This window comes from Littorina saxatilis, unplaced genomic scaffold, assembly GCF_037325665.1.
Source record: "Littorina saxatilis isolate snail1 unplaced genomic scaffold, US_GU_Lsax_2.0 scaffold_656, whole genome shotgun sequence".
Classification (NCBI taxonomy): Eukaryota; Metazoa; Mollusca; class Gastropoda; order Littorinimorpha; family Littorinidae; genus Littorina; species Littorina saxatilis.
The window spans coordinates 65,001-74,367 of NW_027127560.1; positions in this window are offsets into that span (position 1 = coordinate 65,001).

The window sequence follows — 9,367 nt, forward strand, 5'->3', positions numbered from 1 at the left end:
TGCGGGGGGCGGGAGGGTGGTGAACCACTGTACATAAAGGGAAAGTTTGTGTGCGTGCCTGTGTGTGTTCTTAATCTAAGACAAATGTCGCCAATGTTTTTACAGAGTGACGTTAAATAAACGATTTTATCATCAACGATTTTATCATCATCGACAAGTATAGGACTCGACATGATATGATCAGGAATGGCATTATGGCCCCTGAATCATGTTCGTGCTGTTCCCATTCCACGAGTCTGGAAGGGACCTGAGCTTGACGGGTCCATGGTTCGAAGCCGTCGTACAGTGCGCCACTCAAGCCGGGTATTCGGCTCTACTTGCTACCCGGCGAAGCGGCAGATACACCCCGGACAATGCCTTCTCAGTTGGTGGCAGTGAGAATGGTAAGGACGGGGGTGTTTTTCCTACCTCGGAGGAATTTCTTGTTTTGAATGCTAACAATGTTGTAGTGCTCCGTCTGGCTTCGTGTTTATGCGCCACCAATGTAATTTCTCAGATTTGAGATTAAAAATATTTAGTTTGATCTAATTGATTTGATTTGAGACAAAATATCATTGATGCTCTGCAAAATGTCTCCACTGATGATAATTCCCCTTTGCAGTGCACTAATCATACTTAAGCCGGACGTTGACCACATTAATATTAATAATCAGCGAATCAGGATGTGTTGTGATCATATAAATAAATGTATGAGTTAAATCCACATGTCAGACTGATCAAAGAAAAATAAAACCCTTCACAGTGGGAATGAGACAGTTCTATAAAAGAGTTTTGTGCGTGTCCGTTTCTTTATGGGAGAGGGGGGAGTCAGGAGTTGGTGCAGGGGGGGGGGGGGGGGCTGGAGAGGGAGATAGGGATGGGATTGCCGGGGAGGGGGACTGTCGTGAATCGTATTAATATATAAGAAATGTAACATCCCCGGCCACCCACATCGCCCGCCCCCGAACACTTCAACAAAAACAAAATGTCCTGCACGCAGACAATATCGATGCAAAAACGTCATGCAAACTTGTTAGCATGTAATTTGATTTTCTCCAAATGCATTTAAGATCAAAGCGTATGACTCTTTGTAATACACAGTTCTAGGCCAAACATTACGGAGACCTAGTTCATGAAAGTGAGAGAGATGGTGCCCGCCTGCTGAGCTGTTTCCGGCTTTCACAAAAACAGCGGGAGGATTTTTTTTACAAAGGATCAAATGTAGCGAACACAGCAAACTTGAATGCAACTTGACGGGCGCAATGGCCTAGTGAACAAGAGGCGAAGCCATCAAGGCTCACGTAAGAAATCGACAAACAGTAACACAAACTCAATCACTCCGTCACACATACACACACACACACACACACACACACACATACACACACACACACACACACATACACACACACACACACACACACACACACAGAGAAAGAGAATAGGTGAAACTGTGCAAGAAAGCGAGACACTAGATCTAGATCTGTCTGTCTGCATGTACACTAGTCTCGGCCCGCTCAACATAATAATGACCGAGACTTTCAGTACTTCCTTCGCGTGACGTCTAACCCTCTTACGTCATAATGTGACGTCAATGTAATGTGACGTCTTCAAATGTTAGAGTTTCTACCACAGACATACACACGCACGCACGCACATACGCACATACGCACATACGCACGCACGCACAGACAGACAAAGTTACGATCGCATAGGCTACACTTACGTGAGCCAATAAAACGCCAGCCTCCTATGCAGAAGGTCGCGGGTTCGAATCCCGGCCGGCAGCGCCTGGTGGGCTAAGGGTGGAGATTGTTCCGATCTTCCAGGTCAACTTATGTGCAGACCTGCTAGTACCTTATCCCCCTTCGTGTGTACTCGCAAGCCCAAGACGAAGTGTGCACTGAAAAGACCCTGTAATCCATGTCAGAGTTAAGTAGGTTATAGAAACACGAAAATACCAAGTATGCATCCCCCGAAAGCGGCGTATCGCTGTCTAAATGGCGGGATAAAAACGGTCATACACGTAAAATTCCACTCGTGCAAAACCACAAGTGTACGTGGGAGTTTCAGCCAACGAACGCAGAAGAAGAAGAGAAGATACCAAGCATGCATCTCCCAAAAGCGGCGTATCGCTGTCTAAATGGCGGGGTAAGAACGGTCATACACGTAAAATCGTGGGCGGTACAGCCCATGAACGCAGACGGAGAGGCATGCAATCACAGGGCACGGTCCTTCCTGGGCAAGCGATTCGATCCACTATCACAGATCTTGTCAGGCCTTCACATTGGATAAGACACAAACCTCTTCTTGGACACCCAACTGCATTTTTGATTTTGTTCAGAGCGGGATTTTGTTTTACTGAACTAGTTTGTTAAAAGCCACTAATGTCAACCTGCAAAATGTATTCTTTACAAATATCCAACTCCACTCAGAAAATAGTTGATTTTTATTTTTTTATTATTTTTTTTTGGGGGGGGGTGTGTGTCAAAGTGGAGATATTGTTTTATCCTATTTCAAAAACATGGCCTCCAATTGTTTCCTCTAGAAGAACTGTGCCTTTAAGATCAAATGTTATCCCCATTATTTTGTAGTTCACCGACTAGAAAGCCATTTAATAAGAATAATTATTGGGTTTATGAAAGTGAGAAAAAGAAAATACTGCCCGCCTTCAAAGGATCACATGAAGGACACGCCAATCCTGAATCCATCTTCAAGATATAATTTCGAAGAAGCAGTTTTGGAAAATTGTTTTGGTGATTTCATAAAGGGGCACTCGCTGTGCTATATGATTTAGACACAACTACACTCTAAATTCAAATGTATTACGGTTAAAAAAAATTGTTTGTAAACTGTTGTGAACACGGTGTGAAATACTGCATAATTCTGTATAAACAATACCACACATGCTAAGCATTAAATAGTATTTACAATGTGTACTACTTTTGCGAGTAGAATTATAAAATAACTAACACAGCGTTCACAAATGGTTACAAAACGTGTGGTCAAACGTTGAACACTGCTTCAATTAGACTTTGGGAGGGCGTCAATCCACGATGAAGACCGAGAAGTTTCAAATGGAAGCATGTTAATCTTATTGTAATTCCATCTGACGACGATCTCTTTCCTGCTTTCATGCGGTTGTAAACAGACAGAATTGGTTATGTTCTGTTCACACACTACTTTCAGTCCACCTACCTGCAAGGGTCAAGTCCCAAGAAATATGTCTCTGTATTCCTATCGTATCACTCTGCTCCTGTTTTGTTTTCTTTCACACACATTTTCCCTTCTTTTTTGACGGGTTTCTGGACAGCAAACTCTAAAACAAATTATTTTCATCACAAAAGCGATCTTTGGAATTGACTGACGTAGTCCGGAAGAATTCATGCATCAACTTACGTCACGTATTCGCATACCTTATGGTCTCGGTATTTCGTTGGCCTTCATATTTCCTACTTGTAAAATGACCCTCAAAGCTAACCGAGACTAGTTGAGGCTGTATCAATGCGCCTCGCCAGCAGGTTCTTAATTAGGATTTTTTAGCAAGTGGTTATCGACAATCAATGACCGGTAATTTTTAATGAGTTGGGGCATTCTGACCAATCACAGGATCTGTTTCATTAAAACGCAAACTTGATTGAATTATAATATAGTTTAGAGTGCATGCACTTAAGACAAACTCAAAAATGCTTTACAACTACCTGAGAAACAAAGGGAGGCAAGCGCTCCAAATGCAAACAACATGTGTAATGGAGTAACTGAGAGGTGTGCGGAACCAGGCTCCAGAGAGAATAACAAGCATTGTAATGGACAAGCGATGTTCCTCCTCACAATTTGCAATTATGGTAATTAATTCAAGCAATGTAAAGAAGGAAACGGTTGGGTTTTGTGGCAAGTTCTTCTGTGCTGGAGTCCCGATTATATTCATTAAGTAATATACTTGCAATGCTGGCCTTGGAAATCATGCATAACGCTAATGAGTGAAACGCGAAAAACAAAGGGCAGTAAGCGCCCCAAATGCAAACGACATACTTGTATTGGAGTAAGCGAGAGTCATACGGAACCAATCTCCTGGCACCTGAGAGAATTGACAAGCGATGTTCCTCCTCACAATTTGCAATTATGGTAATTAATTCAAGCAATGTAAATAGGGAAACGGGTGTTTTGTTTTGGCAAGCTCGTCTGCGCTGGGGTCCCGATTCTGTTCATTAACTAATACTTTCAGTGCTGGCCGTTGAAATCATTCATAACGCTAACAAGTGAGACCCGTGAGAATTCAGGCAATCCTCTGTTTAATCCAGCAAATGCGTTGCGACACAAAAACAAAGGTCCTGCTTTGAGAAACTACAAACTACACACAATTTACCCAAACACAGCGATTAAAATGTCAGTGATTGAACGTTCTTTGACATGGTGACGCAGTAGCCCCCCCCCCCCTTTCACACCAGCTGCTCTGCACTGACAGAGTTGTCTGCAGGCCTTTTTTTTTTTTTTTTTTTTTTGGGGGGGGGGGGGGGGCTTATTGTCCGTCAGGTCTTAATAGCCTATATTGGCCATGAATTCGTTTATACGATTCGAGTTTTACGCCCTCATGGCTTTTTGATGTTTGCGTGTTATCCATCTGCACTTATAGTAGAATGACCAAGATCTTTAACGTGCCATTGTGGTGACACGGGGGTGGGAGATGGATACCGTCTCTGGGTCTGCACATAAAGTTGACCCGTGTCCGTCCCGGCCCGGATTCGAACCAGCGACCTCTCGATCACAAGTCCAGTGCTCTGCCACCTGAGCTACCCGGGCCCCCATCTGCAGGCCTTAAGTGTGAGCTATTTATAGTAGCTCTCCGTATCTTGCACGTCGTCGGTTAAACTTATAGTCTCCTGCCAGAAGTGGGGAGCTGTTTGTGGTGGGGTCTGAATATTAATGCTGTTGTCTCCTCTTAAAACAAAGGGAATTTATGCAACAGATCATGACCGTACGTGATGTATACTATTTCTCTGTCGTCTGCTCCTGAAGCAGACGATTTTGTTTTGGAGCAAGCCGTATGACACAGGGTGGGGTAAAACAGAGGATGATGGGTAAATTCTAAATATAGCCCACAATCATCCTGACGAGCTGTTTGTGGTGGGGTCTGAATGCTGTTGTCTCCTCTTAAAACAAATGTCGGCAATGTTTTTCAAGAGTGATGCTAATCAACAATGGTATCATCATCTCCTGGTATATGCTCCGTTGGACTTCAGCAATAGCAGATGTTTTTTAAAGGGTTGTTACTTCAGTCCAAACTCACTCCTGTTTGAATGGCATTGGCTCTAAAGAGTTTTCGAGTGTTTCACGCATTTCGTTACACTTCAAATACTAGTTTGAAAACATTCCTGGCGTGTGGAGTCATCTTAACAAACACCTAACCGAACTGCGCCAAGGGCGATTCAGGCTGTTTCTCGCAAACGAGTATCCGTACCTCATCGATTTACTACTTATTTTGCTTATGGTTCAAACAATTTATTCAGAAAAATACAGATAACAATGTCGTTCATGATGAATTGCCAACACAGGTTACAAGTTGGTCACCCACCGCGTGAACATGTTATTCCGTGTCATTTTAGGTTGTTTAACACTTGATACATTTTCTCTTGCCTTTAGCATTTTTGTGTGAAATGTAAAAGCTAGTCTGTTGACAACCATGTGAGTGGTATTTGTCGTAGCAAAACAACATCGCGTGTAAAAACCGTTCAGTCTGCTATCTTGATATTCAAATCATTTGCTACGTTGTTAGTTGAAAGAGAAGTGTCATGTTTGAGAATATATTCCATCTCCACTTTCAATAGTATCAGGCAGTGCTGCTTGCGTAAAAAAAAAAAAAAAAAGCAAACACATCTGTCTGTCTCTCTCTGTCTCTCTCTCTCTCTCTCTCTCTCTCTCTCTCTCTCTCTCTCTCTCTCTCTCTCTCTCTCTCTCTCTCTCTAAGACTAGGCTCTGCCTTAATTAAACCTCTATCCTAATGTATTATAGATCAGTCAGTCAGTCAGTCAGTCAGTCTCTCTCTCTCTCTCTTTCTCTCTCTTTCTATCCCTCTCTCTCTCTCTCTCTCACCCTCTCTCTCTCTCTCTTTCTCTCTCCCTCTCTCTCTCTCTCTCTCTCTCTCTCTCTCTCTCTCTCTGTGTGTGTGTGTGTGTGTCTGTGTGTCTGTGTGTGTCTGTGTGTGTCTGTGTGTGTATGTGCGTGTGTGTGCGCGTGTGTATATGCGTGCTTGTGTGCGTGCGTGCGTGCGTGCGCGCATGCGTGCGCGCGCGTTTGTACATGCGTGTGCGCGTGCGTGCGTGCGTGCATGCGTGCGTGCGTGTGTGCTCGACTATCATCGCTTCGCAACTAATGTGTCTGCCTTCTGTACTTCTGTAATCACGCTTCAGTGTTCTTATTTGTTCTTACAATATGTAATGAGACGCTTTTGTTTCGACGTCATGCGGTGTTGTTAAAATTGTTCCTGACAGTCGAAATCGAAGCGAACGCCATCCCGTGTATCCCTTTTAACATAATGTGCACCATTTTGTCGTGATTTTATATAATTACTTAAAACACGTTACACAAGAAAACGTCATAGGAAAGTCGTTCAACTGACCACACTGACTCCCGTTAACCCTTTACTATGGTTTCACGAAATGTTGTTTGTAGGGGCAAAAACTGTGACTTGTTATTGCGTTCAGTTTCCTAACTTGACTTGCTGCGATTTCACTGCGTGTGCTTTGTGTGTTTTACTTTGTTTTTACGAGAGAAAAAAATCGTAATGACTTTGAAAACCTATTTCTATTCACAAGCTTAAGAGCTATCGTTTTTGTTGTCGTTTTTCCTTTACAAGCACGAAACCTAATGATATACGGCAGGGATGGCCAAACCGTCCGGCAGAGGCACAGGAGCTCGCTCTCTCTTTCTCTATCTCTCTCCACCATTGCGTACAAAAACTATTGCTCACGGGGGATATAACCCTATACCTGATAATGCGTTTGCTAATTTTCCGCGCGGGGAGAATATAACAGGATTGACCTTTGATCGTCGTCCTTGATCGTTCAGCGGTAGAAATGTTTCTGCAGTGCAATGCATCATCCTTTCCGAACCGTCCAATCGAAGAAAGTCAATTATAGATTCAGCAATGGTAAAGAGGGTGGAGTGGGAGTGTAACGGGGGGGGGGGGGGGGGGGGTGCATGTGTGAAAAAATGGAATCGAGGATAAACGCGAAGAAGGTGAGTGAGAAAGTGCGAGAAAGAGAGATGTGAGAGAGAGAGAGAGAGAGAGAGAGAGAGAGAGAGAGAGAGAGAGAGAGAGAGAGAGAGAGAGAGAGAGAGAGAGAGAGAGAGAGACAGAGAGAGAGAGAGAGAGAGAGAGAGAGAGAGAGAGAGAGGGGGGGGGGGGGGCAGGGGAAGGGGCGAGACAAAGGGAGAGGAAAGGACAGACAGACAGACAGAAGACTACAAGAAAAAAGTGCGAGATGGACAACGACAGAATCAGAGAGTGCGAGGGAGAAGGACTGATACAAAGACTGTTAGACAGTCACAGACATACAAACAGACACAGAGACATACAAAGATAGAAGGAGACACAGACAGACAGGGGGAGAGACAGACAGACAGGGGGAGAGACAGACAGACAGGGGGAGAGACAGACAGACAGGGGGAGAGACAGACAGACAGGGGGAGAGACAGACAGACAGGGGGAGAGACAGACAGACAGGGGGACAGACAGACAGACAGGGGGAGAGACAGACAGACAGGGGGAGAGACAGACAGACAGGGGGAGAGACAGACAGACAGGGGGAGAGACAGACAGACAGGGGGACAGACAGACAGGGGGAGAGACAGACAGACAGGGGGACAGACAGACAGACAGGGGGAGAGACAGACAGACAGGGGGAGAGACAGACAGACAGGGGGAGAGACAGACAGACAGGGGGAGAGACAGACAGACAGGGGGAGAGACAGACAGACAGGGGGAGAGACAGACAGACAGGGGGAGAGACAGACAGACAGGGGGAGAGACAGACAGACAGGGGGAGAGACAGACAGACAGGGGAGAGACAGACAGACAGGGGGAGAGACAGACAGACAGGGGGAGAGACAGACAGACAGGGGGAGAGACAGACAGACAGGGGGACAGACAGACAGGGGGAGAGACAGACAGACAGGGGGACAGACAGACAGACAGGGGGAGAGACAGACAGACAGGGGGAGAGACAGACAGACAGGGGGAGAGACAGACAGACAGGGGGACAGACAGACAGGGGGAGAGACAGACAGACAGGGGGACAGACAGACAGACAGGGGGAGAGACAGACAGACAGGGGGAGAGACAGACAGACAGGGGGAGAGACAGACAGACAGGGGGAGAGACAGACAGACAGGGGGAGAGACAGACAGACAGGGGGAGAGACAGACAGACAGGGGGAGAGACAGACAGACAGGGGGAGAGACAGACAGACAGGGGGAGAGACAGACAGACAGGGGGAGAGACAGACAGACAGGGGGACAGACAGACAGGGGGAGAGACAGACAGACAGGGGGACAGACAGACAGACAGGGGGAGAGACAGACAGACAGGGGGAGAGACAGACAGACAGGGGGAGAGACAGACAGACAGGGGGACAGACAGACAGGGGGAGAGACAGACAGACAGGGGGACAGACAGACAGACAGGGGGAGAGACAGACAGACAGGGGGAGAGACAGACAGACAGGGGGAGAGACAGACAGACAGGGGGACAGACAGACAGACAGGGGGACAGACAGACAGGGGGAGAGACAGACAGACAGGGGGAGAGACAGACAGACAGGGCGAGAGACAGACAAACAGGGGGAGAGACAGACAAACAGGGGGAGAGACAGACAAACAGGGGAGAGACAGACAGACAGGGGGAGAGACAGACAGACAGGGGGAGAGACAGACAGACAGGGGGAGAGACAGACAGACAGGGGGAGAGACATACAAACAGGGGGAGAGACAGACAGACAGGGGGAGAGACAGACAGACAGGGGGAGAGACAGACAGACAGGGAGAGACAGACAAACAGGGGGAGAGACAGACAGACAGGGGGAGAGACAGACAAACAGATAATTATAGACACAGAGAGATAGAGACAAACAAGTCGCGTAAGGCGAAAATACAATATTTAGTCAAGTAGCTGTCGAACTCACAGAATGAAACTGAACGCAATGCCATTTTACTCGTAGCATCGTCAGGCCACCGCTCATGGCAAAGGCAGTGAAATTGACAAGAAGAGCGGGGTAGTAGTTGCGCTAAGAAGGATAGCACGCTTTTCTGTACCTCTCTTTGTTTTAACTTTCTGAGCGTGTTTTTAATCCAAACATATCATATCTATATGTTTTTGGAATCAGGAACCGAC